Below are 15,749 nucleotides of genomic sequence, written 5' to 3'. Positions count from 1 at the left end.
AATTTTGTTATACATTCGTAGAACAAACTTGTAAATTATATCGCTTTTAATTAAGTCTTGCTCCACGTCTTATTCGAGATTTCGCGAAAATCTGTTCATTAATCCTAAACTGTTCGAATATACACAGTATATATAGTCTGGAACTTTTGAATTTCGCTCTCTCTCTCTCTCTCTCTCCTAATCTTTGTTCGCGGAATTAATCTGCATAATTTCGATCGCGATTTGAAATGCAAATTTCGGCAGACAATTGCGTTTCTCGATGTGTATCATCTTGTGTTGCACGAGATTGTGTAAATAACGCTCCCGTGAATTTATTTCGCTTTCGGCAAACACGTTGAAATTTCGAAATCGGCATTCGGTGAATCGATCAATTAAAATTAGAGGTTTCGTCTTTTAATTTTGTGATACAAAAAAATTGAAACTTTATTTTCCTCAGATTTAAATAGACTTCGTTTCGCTTAATAAAATATATTTATGAGTTGTAAAAGCTCTTTAGAAAATTTTAATCTACAAATAAAAAGGCAATAAGAGCTACATAAGTTCTATACTAGAAATATATTTGTGAAAAGATTTATAACATAAATTATTAAAAATTATACAGAAGTATACTTAATTATACAGAAGTAGAATAGTTTACTTCTGTATAATTTTTAATAATTTATGTTATAAATCTTTTCACAAATATATTTCTAGTATAGAACTTATGTAGCTCTTATTGCCTTTTTATTTGTAGATTTATATTTATGAGACATCGAAATTTGAGTCGCAACATTTACATTTGTTCGTCGCGCGACGAGTTAAATATTAAAAGCTTGCGCGCACTGTATGAAGACGGTCATTTAATTTAATAAATGCTAGCAGAGGCGTCTCTCTTTCTCTCTTTCTCGAGAAAGATTCACTTTTCTACGGCGCAACGCGTACTAAGGGTTTGCGCCAAAGTGGCATTCCTTTCCGTCATAATCACCGTCAATGACTACTGGAAAGGCCAAAGGCCCCTACAATTCCTGATAATCGTCCGGACAGCCGTGAAAAGCTTTTTCTGCAGCGTCGGATACTTGACGTATTTTATATGCATATGCATAGAGACAAGACGTACCGAGAAAGGGAGAGAAAAAGAGAGAGGATGCGCGTTAGAAGACGCGACGAGAAAGGCGAACACGTTGCAGGTGTCTTTGCGACTTCTATATATAGCGATTACAACTATGCGCGATCGCAGATAGAGACGGCAATAAATTCGATAAATCGATCTGCTCAACGAAACGGCGACGACGAGGTCGAGCCTCTTGGCGAACGTTTGTATATGTATAGCTCTCTCTCTCTCTCTCATCATCGTCGGATTCCTGAGGATGATCTAAGTACCTGAGATTAATTATTTCGTCGCGTCTAATTAATGCCCGCCGGTGTAGAAGCGTAATTACGATGTCTCGCGCGGAATAACGCGCCATTTTGCGCGATGTTAGCGCGAATCGCGATCGATTATCAGTCTAGGAACTGAAATCACGTCAACTTGAGGATCCTACACGTGCCGGCTATCTGATCCGCTCGATCGCTCGAGCCGGAGATCGTCGATGCGGATTAATCAGCGAGCAAAGTATCTTCATTGAATTTCAAGAGTTATATTCGAATAGTTCATTAAAATATTCCAGAACTATAATTACATAAAATACCATGAAACGATTAAGACAAAAAAATAATCATTTAGCTTTAGCGGAAAAATACAAATTGCGATCAAATTCGATTAAATTCTTTAATTAAAATTCTTTCGTATATGTAATTGTTTGTAAAAGCTACATTGGTATCTCGATACTTTCATTTAGGAAAGCAATCTAAATCGATCAGGTTTCGAGATGAGGGAGAATAAAAGAAAATGTACGTGTGCGTTTAATTAATTATATGCAATAACGCGCTGCTATTTGTTGCCGTTGAAAGAAAGAAGGAAGGTTACAATATTAAAAGAGGCGTCGCGAACTTGCAGCACTAAATTACGAGTCCCCGGCAAGAGGAATGTACGCGATTCCTGTAAATGGAAATCAGTACAAGGCGCACGGTGAATTAGACGATTGCGCTACCATATCCGCAGAGCCGGATTGATTGTCATGTTCGCAGGTGCTCGCTCAACGAGGCCTCGGGGACCGTGTTACCGGCGCGTGTAATTAATTGCGGTTACAATCGAGCAATTTACTCCGATAGTTTCAGCCGTACAAGCTCGTACGTTAATGGCGTGCCGCGTCGATCTTGATATTTTAGTTTAGTATCTCAATAACACATCGTTTCCGCGGAGTTTGCGCTGTGGAAAAATTCTTTTCATCTGTCGCATCACGGTGCAGATGAACAAAGTTGAGTCTTCTAACAAAATGTAAGGTAGAGGATTGATTGCGCGTGAGAACTTATGTGTCATGACATTATCTTTTCTTCACGTACGCGGTTCAAGAATTGAAAGAGTTATATATATATACGAAGCGACAATATAAAATCGAATGCTTGCGTATTAGGATTGAATGAAAAAATAGTTCGATCACACGTCGTAGTTTTTTTTTTTTTTTTTTTTTTTTTTGAAGAGGAAGAATTAATCATCCGTCAATAGCGTCATAACGATATTAATTCAGAATTGATGGATTTTACGGCTGTCGAGCTACCAGATTTTTGTTTGTGCGAGCTCGCCAACAGCGTCCCTGTCGTTGCTTATCAAAAAAGCTATTATGGCACGGATTATCGTTTGCCGCGCAAAGTATGATGGACGCTTTTCTATAATCCTGAATGCGCCTGTCGAGCTTAATCGTGAATAAAGAATAGAGGCGTCAGAATTGGTGAATTAATTAAGAATAAAAAAATTGTTTGAAAATGTCTAACTTTGAAATAATTCTGTTCAATGTGATTTTGCTGTTTCAATAATCTCATCTTTTGTTAATATAAGAAGAATAATAAATTACACTTTTCATATTCTAATCATTTTTATTATATTCTTATTATCGTTATTTCTCATTATAAATTTTATTATTTCTTTTAAATTATTTAAAAATTAAAAAATCTTCCTATATTTGAAGTGGATTTGCTTCATTAATAAATAATAATGTCGTTCAGAATTCAATTTTGATTTAAAAATTGATTAATTTAATCAATCTGAAAAACTTAATCTTAAATAATATTGAGATCAAAAAGAGATGGATCTTATAATAATTCCACTGAATAATTTAATTATTTCCAAGTAGGTAAACCAATTAAGCTACTTAAATAATCAATATTAGTAAATTGTAATCCAAATTGAACTATTAAAAATTATACGAGATAATTATATATAATTAGATGAAATAATGGCAAGAGAAAAATTCTCTGATTCTCGCAAAGATGATAGTAGTAGTCGAAAGTGTGTGGTTAGCGATATGTTAATTAAGCGTTAATAGCACTCGCCGTGCACGATAATCAACGATATTCACCGCAGTCGATCACTTCGTGCCATTAATAATTAGCTCCTAATTAGACGGCTCGTAAATAATTCCTTGTCGGGCCGCGGATCCGTTGGACGCGCTTCTTCGTACGCTCACCTTTGCTCTCTTGTATCCCGTTAAGGGACGCTGAGAGAGCTAGCTGCGCGCGAGTCGCAACATCGCGAGAGATGAACGACAACTGCACTTCTCTCTTGAAAATTTTCGACTTTCTGCGAACGCGACGTCGGCGAAACGTGTCTCGAATAAAGTCCCGAGGAGCTCGCATCCGCGATTTGATAAGCTAAATTTCGATACGTATATAGAATGTCTAGCGGTCAGGAAAATCTGGAAAACCGGACATTGTCAGGGAATTTTATAAATCTGGAATTGTCAGGGAAAAAAGTCAGGAAATTTTACTATTTATCTGGATTTTTCACATTATTCTACATTTGTCTCAATATTTGAAATTTTCTATTAAATAAATATAAATTATATAATTATAATTTTATTAAATAAATATAAAAAATATCCCAAGGATTTCATGATTTAATATTTAATTGATTTATCATATAGATATATGCAAATGATATATTTGGAAAAAAATAATACTATAAAAAGTCAGGAAAAAAAAAATTAATTTCTGGTCTTGGAAAATCGGAAAATATCAGAAAATTTTTTTTTCTTGTCTGTTGGACACCCTGGTATATAAAAGACTTCCGCGGCAAAGAATTTTCGACGATGTCAAATTCGACTTGACTTTTTCCATGATTAGAAAACCTCTTTCTTAAATCGAACCTTTTTCGGATCTACGTTTCTCTTAATGACATTCTCCGCATTCTCATCGCATTACAACACAGTCATCTACATTTCACGCGGCATGCTTTATATACAATGCTACGTACTCGACGCAGCATAATGAATCTGCGAGCGGCATCGCGAGCGCGAGAATCGCGGTTGATGCACTTTTTTGCGTATCGCATACCGCGCGCGAATGACTCCGCCGTGACTAATTACCGTTCGTATATATTTATTGTTAACTTTCAGGGTTGTGTGACGAATCGGGGAGGCCTATCCGCGCCACCCGCGGCCCGAGAGATGAAAAACCGATCTGACGTGAGCTTAATGGTGGTGACAAATCGCCTCCGACCGTCTCTCGGAATGATCCCGCGAAACGCCGACAGTGTATATACGCGCTCTCTCGCACATGTATACCCTGACTTACGCGCCTTGCCCGCGCGTCGTGGAACAATAACCTGTCACCGATGACAGGCCGATCGATAACTCATCTGCGAGCGCCGGGTCCGAACAGTCGATTAAACTCGACCTGTGCCGCCCGGCGTGAGTCCGGCGAGCCGCGTCCTTCTGCGCCCATTATAAAAATCACCCGCATTCTCGACGGTCCTTGCCCTCGGATCGTTGCGTCCGATGCAGTTTGGCGAGTGAATCTTCATGGAGCTGCAGCTCTCTCCCCATCTGCGCGATAGAATATTAAGATTTATTGCAATACGTGGATTTTTATTTTACAAACTTTTACCGTCCGAAAGATCTTTACGATCTGTTTTAAGGAATTCTTTTTCTTTTGTGATTGAAAAAAACTGATGTTCTCTTATACTTTTAATGATACTTTTTTCATCTTATTTTTTTAAATTGTAGTTTTGATTTTTATAAGAGAGATATCTTGTAATAGAGTTACACGTTATATTAGAATTAGCTGAAATTATTATATAAATTTTTTAAAATTATTCTGGGATTTTTTACAAAAAAAAGAAGAGAGTTTTCCACGACAATTATTCAATCGTTCAATTGACGATAGCTTCGCGAATTCGTATAAACGAAAGAGAAGATTGAAAAACGATAAACTCAAGATCTAGTTAATTAGAAGTCGTATTTATATGCGATAAATTAGTTATCGTGCTTAATCGCGAACGTATAAGAGAGAATGAATCGTCCCTGACAGTTGATATCCTTAGATCATGCGATGATCGTTCTTTTATTCGGTTTCTTTTTCTTTTAGTTTAGCAATGTACAACATATATATTGAAAAAAAAAAAAACAAATCTTGTTCAGACGAGCCTCGAAACTTTAATAATTCACTTGCGAACAGAAGCATAGCGAGAATTTAACGTTTCCATTGTTTTCATTTGCGAAAGAACGAAGTTTACGACTAAAGGATTTATGACAAAATAAAGGATGGCAATTTAAAATCAGGAAGATAATTTATTATTTCAACACGAGAATAAAATTAATTTCGCGACAGTGTGATATTTATTCAAGCATTCTCGTCATTTTTATACGAATTTGGAGTCGCTATCTTCATTATACACATATATGTTTGTACATATAATATAGATGTTTGTGTAATGTGCGCTTTCTACGACGCGCGCCACATCGAGAAACTAATGAAGTAATTAAGTGCATAATAAAGTAATGGTTCCAATCGCGGTTACCATTAGCGATGTGTGCATCCAATAATGTAAATCTATTTATATCTGAGGGAAAGAGAGAGATAGAGAAATTATTATCGATAGTAGCTGTGTAAATGGAGAAATTCCAGGTTGTTAGGATGCTCGATGCTAATCACGATGACGCGAACAAGCCGCGAGTGGAGGACGAGGAATTTTCTTTGGTTTATACTATTATACGATAACTCGCGTATAATGGAATTACATTGATAATGATCGATAAATCTCGCGCTTCTTGCCCTCGATGGCCGAGAGTGTGTTTGTACGACGTTTGCGCGACAGGGTAATAACGGTACGTAGAGTACCGAGCTTAGAATAAGTAACCTTCGCTCAAGATCGTTAATTCGTTAATTCCTCTGTGTGTGTCGTAATTAACTTTCGTATGACAAATCGATAAGAGAGGGAAAAAAACGGCGACGTAGCTTTTCTTGCTGGCTCTGTGAGAAACGAGCGATCGTAAAATTTCGCAAAAAGGCACGTTGCAATTAAGCGAATTATCGATGAAGAAACCTGCGATAAGCGGCCGCAAATAGACGATATTATACGGTCTACGTGTATGTTAAAGAAACGAACATTATCGGTTTAAAAAAAAAAAAAAAAACTCGCGCGATATAATTGAATCGGATGCACGCGGAACTAATCGATTTTCATTTATTCCACGCGAAATCGCAGCTTCCTCTTAAACATCGTATCACGATGTACGAACGAAACATTATGCGATGATATCATTATCATCGTGTAGACGTATAGAGACACATATAATTTCCTTGATATTACAGATTCAAGTGTGCTGCTCGAAATGATATCTCTCGTGAGAACGATTAATCTTCAAGGCAAAGGATAATTAATTGCGATATTATGAATTTGCGACAATGTCACGTAGAATTAAATATTGAAAATTAACATATACATAGACTAAATGTTGATATTAAATATCGTATAAATCTCAATAATCTTTCTACATCAATATTTACATAAAAAAGCGCGCATGCGAGTCTCCATCTCCGACATATAAAATAAAATATGTAGTTATATTTTATCTGAAAAATCGATCTTAGGTCAGATTGATATCGATTTATCGATTTATTATTCTCGGCTTTGAGATTAAGCATCGAAGAAGTTCTGCGGGAGAAATCTTGCTCCGTTGACTTGCGTGAGCGATAAAAGAAACATGTTATGCACATCGATTCGCGCCATTAGCATAGAGATTAACACATTACGGAGACAGACAGCTATAATTTTGAGCACTAACGCGCGCAAATTAATAACTATCGGAAAACGATAATTTCGTTTGCGGACATGAATCGATCGGCCGATTAACCAGCCAGCCTAACTTGAGCCGGTTGTGCGATCGAAAGCGATCAATGAATCGTTAAGCTTGCTTGCTACATCGAAGCGCGGAGACACCTCAAGGTCGTATCTTCTGCCGCGAAGACAGTGATCATCCACGAGAATGACGTCACCTGTCGTGACCTCGTTGGTACCACAGGCATATGTTCTCCGTCGTAATTCCGATTCCAATGAAACGGCTCTCTTGTGGGTGCATTACGAGATGTTAACTTTTTACTATTTATTACTTAATGTATCGCGTATAGAGATGCAGCTTCAATTAAAAAAAAAAAAAAAAAGAAGAAGTAGAAGAAGCGACAAAAGGACAGTTGATTGACGCAGTTTTCGTCGGAGAATGCTTATACGATTAATTTCGATAATATTTATTTATTTTCGAGTATTCTTTAGTTTTGATGTTAGTTGGAAATATCGATAAGAAAGCGAATATCAAGTAGAAATCTCTGAAAAAAGAACAATTTCTTATAAACACGTTTAATAAAATCATAGACACATAAACGGGAGTAGAATATATTTTTTGTACTAATTTCTAAATTTTAATTTTTAATTTAATTTAATATTAGTGATAATTAATTTGAATGATGCTATAATTTAGATTTTATATTTGTATGTTACAGATAACATCAACTACTTCGCTGTGGTGCATCGGTGAGTGAGATAAACTTTTATTTAATGTTAAGGTAACGGATTTATAGATTGTATAGTTGTAGATTGTAGTTGTAGATAGATCCGTTACCTGGATGGACTAGAAGGAATTAAATCAAATTTTTTAGATTTTAATAGATGCCTTTAATACATAATTAAAGCATATTGCATATACAAGTGCAAATTAAAATATAAAGTATAAAGAATTTCAATTTAGATTTTACTTATTTATTTTATTTAAAGAACGCGTTTGTGTGTGTGATTTTATTAATTGTATATAGTAACAATTATACATATAAAAATAACTTATTCTTTTAACAAACGTTGATTGTCCTAATTTTTTGTAGTCTATTCATCCATGTAGTGTGAAAATTTTATTATAAGTAATAATATATATTGGAAAAATTATTAGAAAAATATCAATGAGATCATTTTGATCGATAACGTGGCGATTAAATTCAACGATGTATAATAAACGATTGTGTCCGAGCATAAAATTATGATCATGCACCGGCGAATTAGCCGGAAACGGAAGAAATTTATCTCTTTCATTAGGATTTTTGAAGGAGGTCAAAGTTATATATCTGATGTAGTCAGAATGATGATGTGGCCAAAAGGTAGGTCCACTGGCCCAAAAAATAACTGATTTAATCATGTTAGCAAATAATGCTATTATAAAATTAAAAAATTTAATATTTTTTAATTATCATTTTTTAAAATTTATATTTTTATACATTATGTAACATACATTAATTATGTATTATAACCAAAGTGTGTAATACATAAAATTAATATAAAATATTAATTATTTTCACATCGATTCTATTAATCACTCTTGGTAAAGCGATCTTTCCTATTGATTACCATATAGTAATGTGGATTCTGCAAAGTATCCATATCTTTTTTGAAAGGCTATCGTATGGTATGATATTTAATACTGGATACCGGATGAATAAAAGTAAGAAGTTATTACTCGATTAAATTTAAACGTTTCTCTAATCCAGCTAGGGGATCGTCTTCTAATGATCGTGAACAAGCATCGTCGTTTAATATCGGTGATCGTAAAATCGCGTGGTTTTATTAGAGCAATAATAGTAGCAGTATTTGCATGTCGCTACCTCCTCGCCGCATCAATCTATTCCTCTTTCGCAAAACACACGTATTTAATTACTTAATAATTCTATGTGATTTACGTGTATCTCGAGGCGAAAGAATTAAAATGGACTCTAACAAAGAATTTTTTATAATAAGGGATTTATTGTTAATTATGTTTTAAATAAGGGATGTTTTGTTTGTCATATATGTTTGGATAGAGCACTGATAAAAAGTTATTATTGAAAAGAATTGAAGCTTATTGTCTGTATAGAAAAGAATCGCCTCATTCATATTTTGCGATAGATCTGATCTCGTATATATGTTTTTTTTCGAGAGAGATTAATTGCATGAGATAACGCGGGAAAATTGAGATTTATTGACCTTTTCTTTGAAGGATTACGCACCACTGGTGGTTTAAAAATTATTGTATATAAATGCCGGCAATTATCGCTTATTTACAATGGAACCCGTTTTCCTTGCCATCACGTTAATAAGCAATATTTGTAATTACTAATCGGCGGACTCATGCTCGAGACTTGCGTGCGCATCGTAATAATAGAAGAACTCGATAGCAAAAAATCGTGGACTTAATTCACACACGGAATAACACTATTCAAGCGAGCATTCGTGAACACAATGTAGGTATATATTATATTGACTATAGCTCGATCATGTTGCGTCTGCTTCTGAAGGTAATTTAAAGCTTCATTAAACTTAAATCCGTCGTCAAGGTAAAAGTTTTGCGCCCATTCGGAATTTATCCCCGGATTTGTCCAGCATCTCTTTTTTTACTCGATATATAAAATATATAAAAAAAACTTTAGATATACACCTGTGCGCGACACACATGGGATTAAGTCGTATCTCATCGAAACTCATGGATTTCCGCTTTCCGGCATTTCTCGTCGTTTTTTTTTCTTCCCTGGTAGGTGACCGTATATTTCGTGATTAACGAGCGCATGTATCTCCGAATCGAGAAGCACGTGGTGACACGTGGTCGATATTCATCTGACAGTTTTTTTTCTCGAAGCTTGTACAAATTTAGACGCGCGAAGGAAGCCAGGATTCTCTCTTGAATTATATAGTACATATTTGTTTTTGCGGAGAGAATAATCGAGGACACTTGCACTTGAAAAATAAATCACCGTGCGTACATTACAATTTCAAGATTAATGCGCGTTAATACGAAATACAGGACGAAAGAAAAGAAAAAAACCGATGCATAATTATGACATTTTGACGTTTCGGCGTCCGCGAATATTTTGGTATGTCGTCGGTTCGTGTTGTAAAATATACATGTACTTAAAAGTTGGCAAATAATACATCTCTCTCGAGCAAAGAGTCTCTCGTTTACGGAGTTTGCATTTATTCAACGCGATTACTCGAACGCAAGGCGATTATCTGATTTAATACTGTCGCGCGCGGCTTCGGATAAGAAATATCTCGTCTCTCGCTGATTGAAGCGATTTATCTCGAGCTAACATTATAACAAGACGTCGCATTCGGTTAAGATTATTCGCCGCGGGCGAATTTACTGCAATTTCATTAGACTTGGATTTGCCGCATTTATAAGACGGACGTCTCTTCGAATCTAATGAATATCGATCGAGCCATAGCTAAAAGTAACGAGCTAATAATGTAAGAATTATGTAAATAAATTACAGGGGGTGACATTTAAATTCGTGCTAAAAGAAAAGCGTTTGTATCCTTTAGATTCGACTTGTGTAAAAATGTTCGATATCTAGATATCTTTCGCATTTATTACAAGTATTTAAAAAAATTATTAAAAAAGTTTTAGGTTTCTTATATATTGCTCTATATAAATATTGTCATTATACAAATACATTAATATATAATTAGAATAATATTAATATGTTTCTCTCCGCACACACTGACAATTCTAAAATTGCGAATGAAAATGATATTATGTTTGCAAAAACTTATCAAACTTAAATTTTCTCATCGTCAGGGTGTCTAGCTGTCAGGGAAATTTAGAAAACCGGGTATTGTCAGGGAATTTTATAAATCTGGAATTGTCAGGAAAAAGCCAGTAAATTTTACTATTTATCTGGATTTTTTTACATTATTCTACATTCGTCTCAATAATTGAAATTTTTATTAAATAAATATAAATTTTTCCTTGATTTCCAATACGCTAATTTTCTGTATTAAAAATCGATTCATTTACAGCGTATTCGTTAATTTATATTTTCATCGTCGTGTTATTTTATTTCAAAAATAGTTGATATAATATAAATAAAAAATGTGATTATTTAAATAAATCATGGACAATATTATTGAAAGAATTCTATAAGAATTTCTTTGATTAATATTTATCACAATAAAAATTATTAATACGATTATATTCGGAATATTAATACGTACATAGTAAAATTCATCAAACATATTTTATATTTTATTGTGGTAGATATTACTATTTTCATTGTGGTAAATATTAATCAGAGAAATTCTTATAAAATTCTTCCAATACCATAATTCTAAGAGAAAATTCTCTCTGTGTATATATTTGGAAAAAATAATACTAAAAAGTCAAAGAAAAAAATGAATTTCTGAAATTTGTTCACCGAGTCTGCTGGACACCCTGATCGTGCAGACATATTATCGAGACACAAGTATGTAAGTGGCCGCGCTATTGCGACTTTTCGTTTTTCTCCGCGCAGAGTCTTCTTCATTCAAACCCCTCGATTGCAATCGCTCGCATTCTCGCACTCTTCGCTCATAATTGGACCGTGATTGCGCGCGATTAATTTCATTCCTACGCGGAATGCGCCCGTAGAATGCCATCGGTCTTGGGAAGGGCGTCTTGGGAGTCTCGAGAGTCAAGACAGAGAGCGCGAGCGCGAACAGTCGCGAGATGTGCACCGGAGTCTCGCGGGTTATGCACCAGGTTGTTGCTGGCAGCGCGGCTTTATCCTTGCAAGGACGTTTCTCTTCCTCGCCGCTCACTCTCCCATCTCATCTATATACTGGCGAACCAGTGCGGTGGCCGTAATCGCTGCCGTTTAATCGCGCGTAATCATTACTAATCGACCGCAAAGACGATTGCGGCATCCACCACTTTATTATTACGACAGCGGGGATAAAGCTCCGCCATTTGTTACGCCCATTGTGTCGAGTTCTGCGGCTCGGCTCGGCTGTTGTCGTTCGTTGTTGCTGCCTGTTGTCCATCGCTAGTAATCGAGGTTGCTGCACTGCAATCGGTAGCGCGCCGATCCTCGGTAATATACAAGTAACGAGGCAGGAGAAAGAGAGGCGAAATGGGACAAAAATGTATATCAATTAATTTTCTCACGGTAGGGCGTGACCCTCCTCTCTCTTTCTCTCTCGTTACTCCAAGGTCAGGATCTTCGAAGCTATCGTCGGCTTCATTCTTGGCGAACGCCCAAGGGATGTTTTTTCCCGCGTTTTTACGACGCGTCTTCGTCGGCGAAAATCGCGATCGTTTCACTTCCATTTTATTTTTCTTGGCCATCCCTCGTGTCTTTTATCGCATATGTATGTACGAGCTTCCTTTATGTAATCTCGATGCAGTGAAAATTATATAGCCTTGACGAATCCTAAATGCACGCGTTAAATAGGATATTTATTTCTTAATTCGAGGTTTCAACACGCAAAAGAGGATTCAAGTATTTGTCCGTTAAACAGAAACGAATATCCTTGAGCGACACGGGAATTTATATCTTCGTGATCTTCGCGAAAGCGTGAGAGAAGGAAATGATCGTACCTTTAGAAATCGATTCACTCAAGGTTGGCGCTAATCGGCCTTGTCGCGATCGACGAATATTTATTTCGAGAAAAATGTGGAATTTATCGAATAAGTCGACGACGTGATTTTTTTGGCCTTTTGCGTCTTGAATCTTAAACTCCATCGAGCACTTTAGAAACTACGCCGCGCTTCTTCAAGGATTATATATGTTTCTCTGTACGGTATATACACACATATATACGCGCATGCTCTGCTCTAATGCGCTCGGTGCTCCATATTTATCTTCCTTAATCATCCTGGAAGCGGCGGATGCTGATGCTGCAGCAAATGAAGGGAATTGCGCGGCCACGCGATATAAACAGCTGCTTCGGAGTTGAGGGCGCGAATTTTCTCTCGAGGTGATGACCGGCCGTCGACCAAAAAAAAAAATACTACGGTTCTCTCGGGCCTCTCCTATCTGGATCGTCGTGTCCCTCGAGAATGTTTCCCATTTTTTCCATCCGAAGAGGCGACACTTGGCCCCGAATGCGAAAGAGAAGGACGCTCTCTGGTCTCTTTCTCGCCGGAGCTCTGACGACTCAATCCGTTTCTTCGTAGGCTCGTGGTCTACGAAGAAAATGATGGAACTCGACGATAAAATTCATGAGTCGAGCGGATTCACAGGAGCGAGCACGCGAGCGATTAGCATAAAGGAGTCTCATTAGCAACGCCGCAGTAGTCGCCGAAATGTCAGGCTCGTCCTTCTATTCTTCCACCCGGAACTATATGTGCGTGTGCATCAGCGACAAAAGAGCCTTCGTGGTCGCGTCCGGATGAAGCACCGTCGTTATTCTAATCGCGCTTCAAGATCGCGTCGAAAATGAAGCCCCTTATCTGCATCGCGGTTGCTGTCACAAATGACGCTTCTTACTACGAAGAGCGAGATAAGCGTTCCGCTATTGTAATAAATAGCGTTTTTTTTTTTTCAACGTTATGATAAGAGATGATTTAATAATTACAAAAAGTTTAAAATTTAATGAATGGAATTAATTATTTTAATAATAAAAATTACAAAAAACAAAATTAAATGTCAGGGTATGTCTAGCGGTCAAAGAAATCTGGAAAATCGGGCATTGTTAGGGAATTTTATAAATCTGGAATTGTCAGAAAATTTTACTATTTATCTGAATTTTTTTACATTATTCTACATTCGTCTCAATAATTTGAAATTTTTTTATTAAATAAATATAAACTTTTCCTTGACTGCCAGCACGCTAATTTTCTGTGTTAAAAATCGATTCATATACAGCGTGTTCGTTAATTTATATTTTTATCGTCGTGTTATTTTATTTCAATGTATTTGATAGAGGCAAAACTAAAATATTTGATATAATATAAATAAAAAAAGTGATTATTTAAATAAGTTTATAGTGACATGTTTGTTTCGATTATCGTTTATAATGCAGATTGTATAATTGATTTAAATTTTTTTTAACTTCCGAACCTTTTCATGACAAAAATATCTCAAGGATTTCATGATTTAACATTTAATTAATTTATCATATATAGATATATGCAAATGATATATATTTGGAAAAATAATACTAAAAAGTCAGGAAAAAAATGAATTTCTGGTCTTGAAAAATCAGAAAAAATCAGGGAATTTTTTTCATCGAGCCTGCTCGACACCCTGATTAAATATGCTTTTTTTCGAGCATGTCTACAATAATGCGAGATCATTCGCTTCTTTCTGAATTTTTGCCAGGAGAAGTCGTTGCTTATTTACGCGAATGATACAATGACACGATGTTGCTAATGTGCGTCCGGCGAATAATAATTCGCGCGAGCTCGTCCTCCTAAACGTGAGGCGCAGCATCTCTATACTATATAGGATGTAAAGATCCGGCGCCAGCGAGACGTAGCGCAACCCGAGCAATTAACCGGGGAGACGTTACTACCACTCTCTCCGAGCGAACGTTGTATTCGTCGTTTCAAGGACGCAGAAAAGGCGCATTAGGCTGCATACAGGCGCTGCGCTGGCGGTAGAGGTGTTATTTAACGCGCGAAAATAAACAATGAGCAATCGGAATCGAACAAAGCGAGCCGCCGAAGCCTACGGCTTCTCTGTTTCGCGCGTGCGAACATTTCCTTTTTTTTTTTTTTTTTTTTTTTTTCGTGTTTCTCAGCGCTTTTTCTCTTCGCGGATGGACATATCGTCGTTATACCCGATGCGCAGGTGCAGTCGCGTCTTCGCGTATATACGGGACGACCTTTGAGGACGCGAGAGGAGAAAGTTTCGCGCGCGAGATATGTAATCCCTTTCGTATGTTTATCGCTACCTTAACAAATCCGACGTTACGAGCGACCGAGGAATTAATTATGCGCGCCGATAGCGATAAGAAACCGTGATAATCACCGCGTCGTAATCAGAGAGGATAATACCCGATCGCGCTGCTAATGAGTATACTTGGGGTGCATCGGATTTCGCAAATCGTCGCGAGTTTGCCGAGCTGATTATTTTCGACGAGCGCGAAACAAGCCTGGAACATCTTGTAAACTTCGTATTGATAGGATCGTGTAGCGAGGTTTTTAGGAAAATTTGTATTCCGAGGGAATTTATTATATATATGAAACAAACGTAAACGTCTAGCTTCCCCGTAGACGAGTGGCTTATTTTATGTTAATCTCGAATTTTCTCCGTGCAATTAATTGCATTTTATTCGCCGCGTCTCGCGAATACTCGTTTGTCTAATAATCTCTATTACGACTTTGCTCTCTTCGGCCTCGACGACACGATGATGTCGTCGTAAACGTTTCGACATTCGAGATTTAATTTATCGGCGATCAACGATTTGCTTACGATAAAGGTAACTATCCCGTGAACGATATAAGTCGCCTATTATCGCGCGTGTCGCCAACTTTTTATTTATGCAAATTACGCGCAACGAGTCTCGCGCGTCTGCAAGGACGAGAATGAGAGAGAGAAAGATGGTATCAATCGACCGACAAATACCAAGGGTAACTGCGATGAGTACCTTCTTGCACCCAACTTGGAGAGATCTATGCGTG

General features: G+C 36.8%; 1 protein-coding gene across 1 annotated transcript in view; it reads left to right on the top strand.

Moving 5' to 3' along the window:
• Window positions 1-15,749, top strand: part of LOC114937463 (uncharacterized) — a 157,869-nt gene that overhangs the window by 38,376 nt on the left and 103,744 nt on the right. Inside the window, exon 2 of the mRNA XM_085485074.1 lies at window positions 7,852-7,882. The gene's annotated coding sequence lies outside the window, so the exon portion shown is untranslated. The remainder of the gene's footprint in view (window positions 1-7,851; window positions 7,883-15,749) is intronic.

This window comes from Nylanderia fulva, unplaced genomic scaffold (assembly GCF_048542155.1).
Source record: "Nylanderia fulva isolate GAGA-0341 unplaced genomic scaffold, ASM4854215v1 Scaffold34, whole genome shotgun sequence".
NCBI classification, from domain to species: Eukaryota; Metazoa; Arthropoda; class Insecta; order Hymenoptera; family Formicidae; genus Nylanderia; species Nylanderia fulva.
Note: the sequence above shows the minus strand (reverse complement) of the source record. Positions and strands in the feature narration are given on the sequence as shown.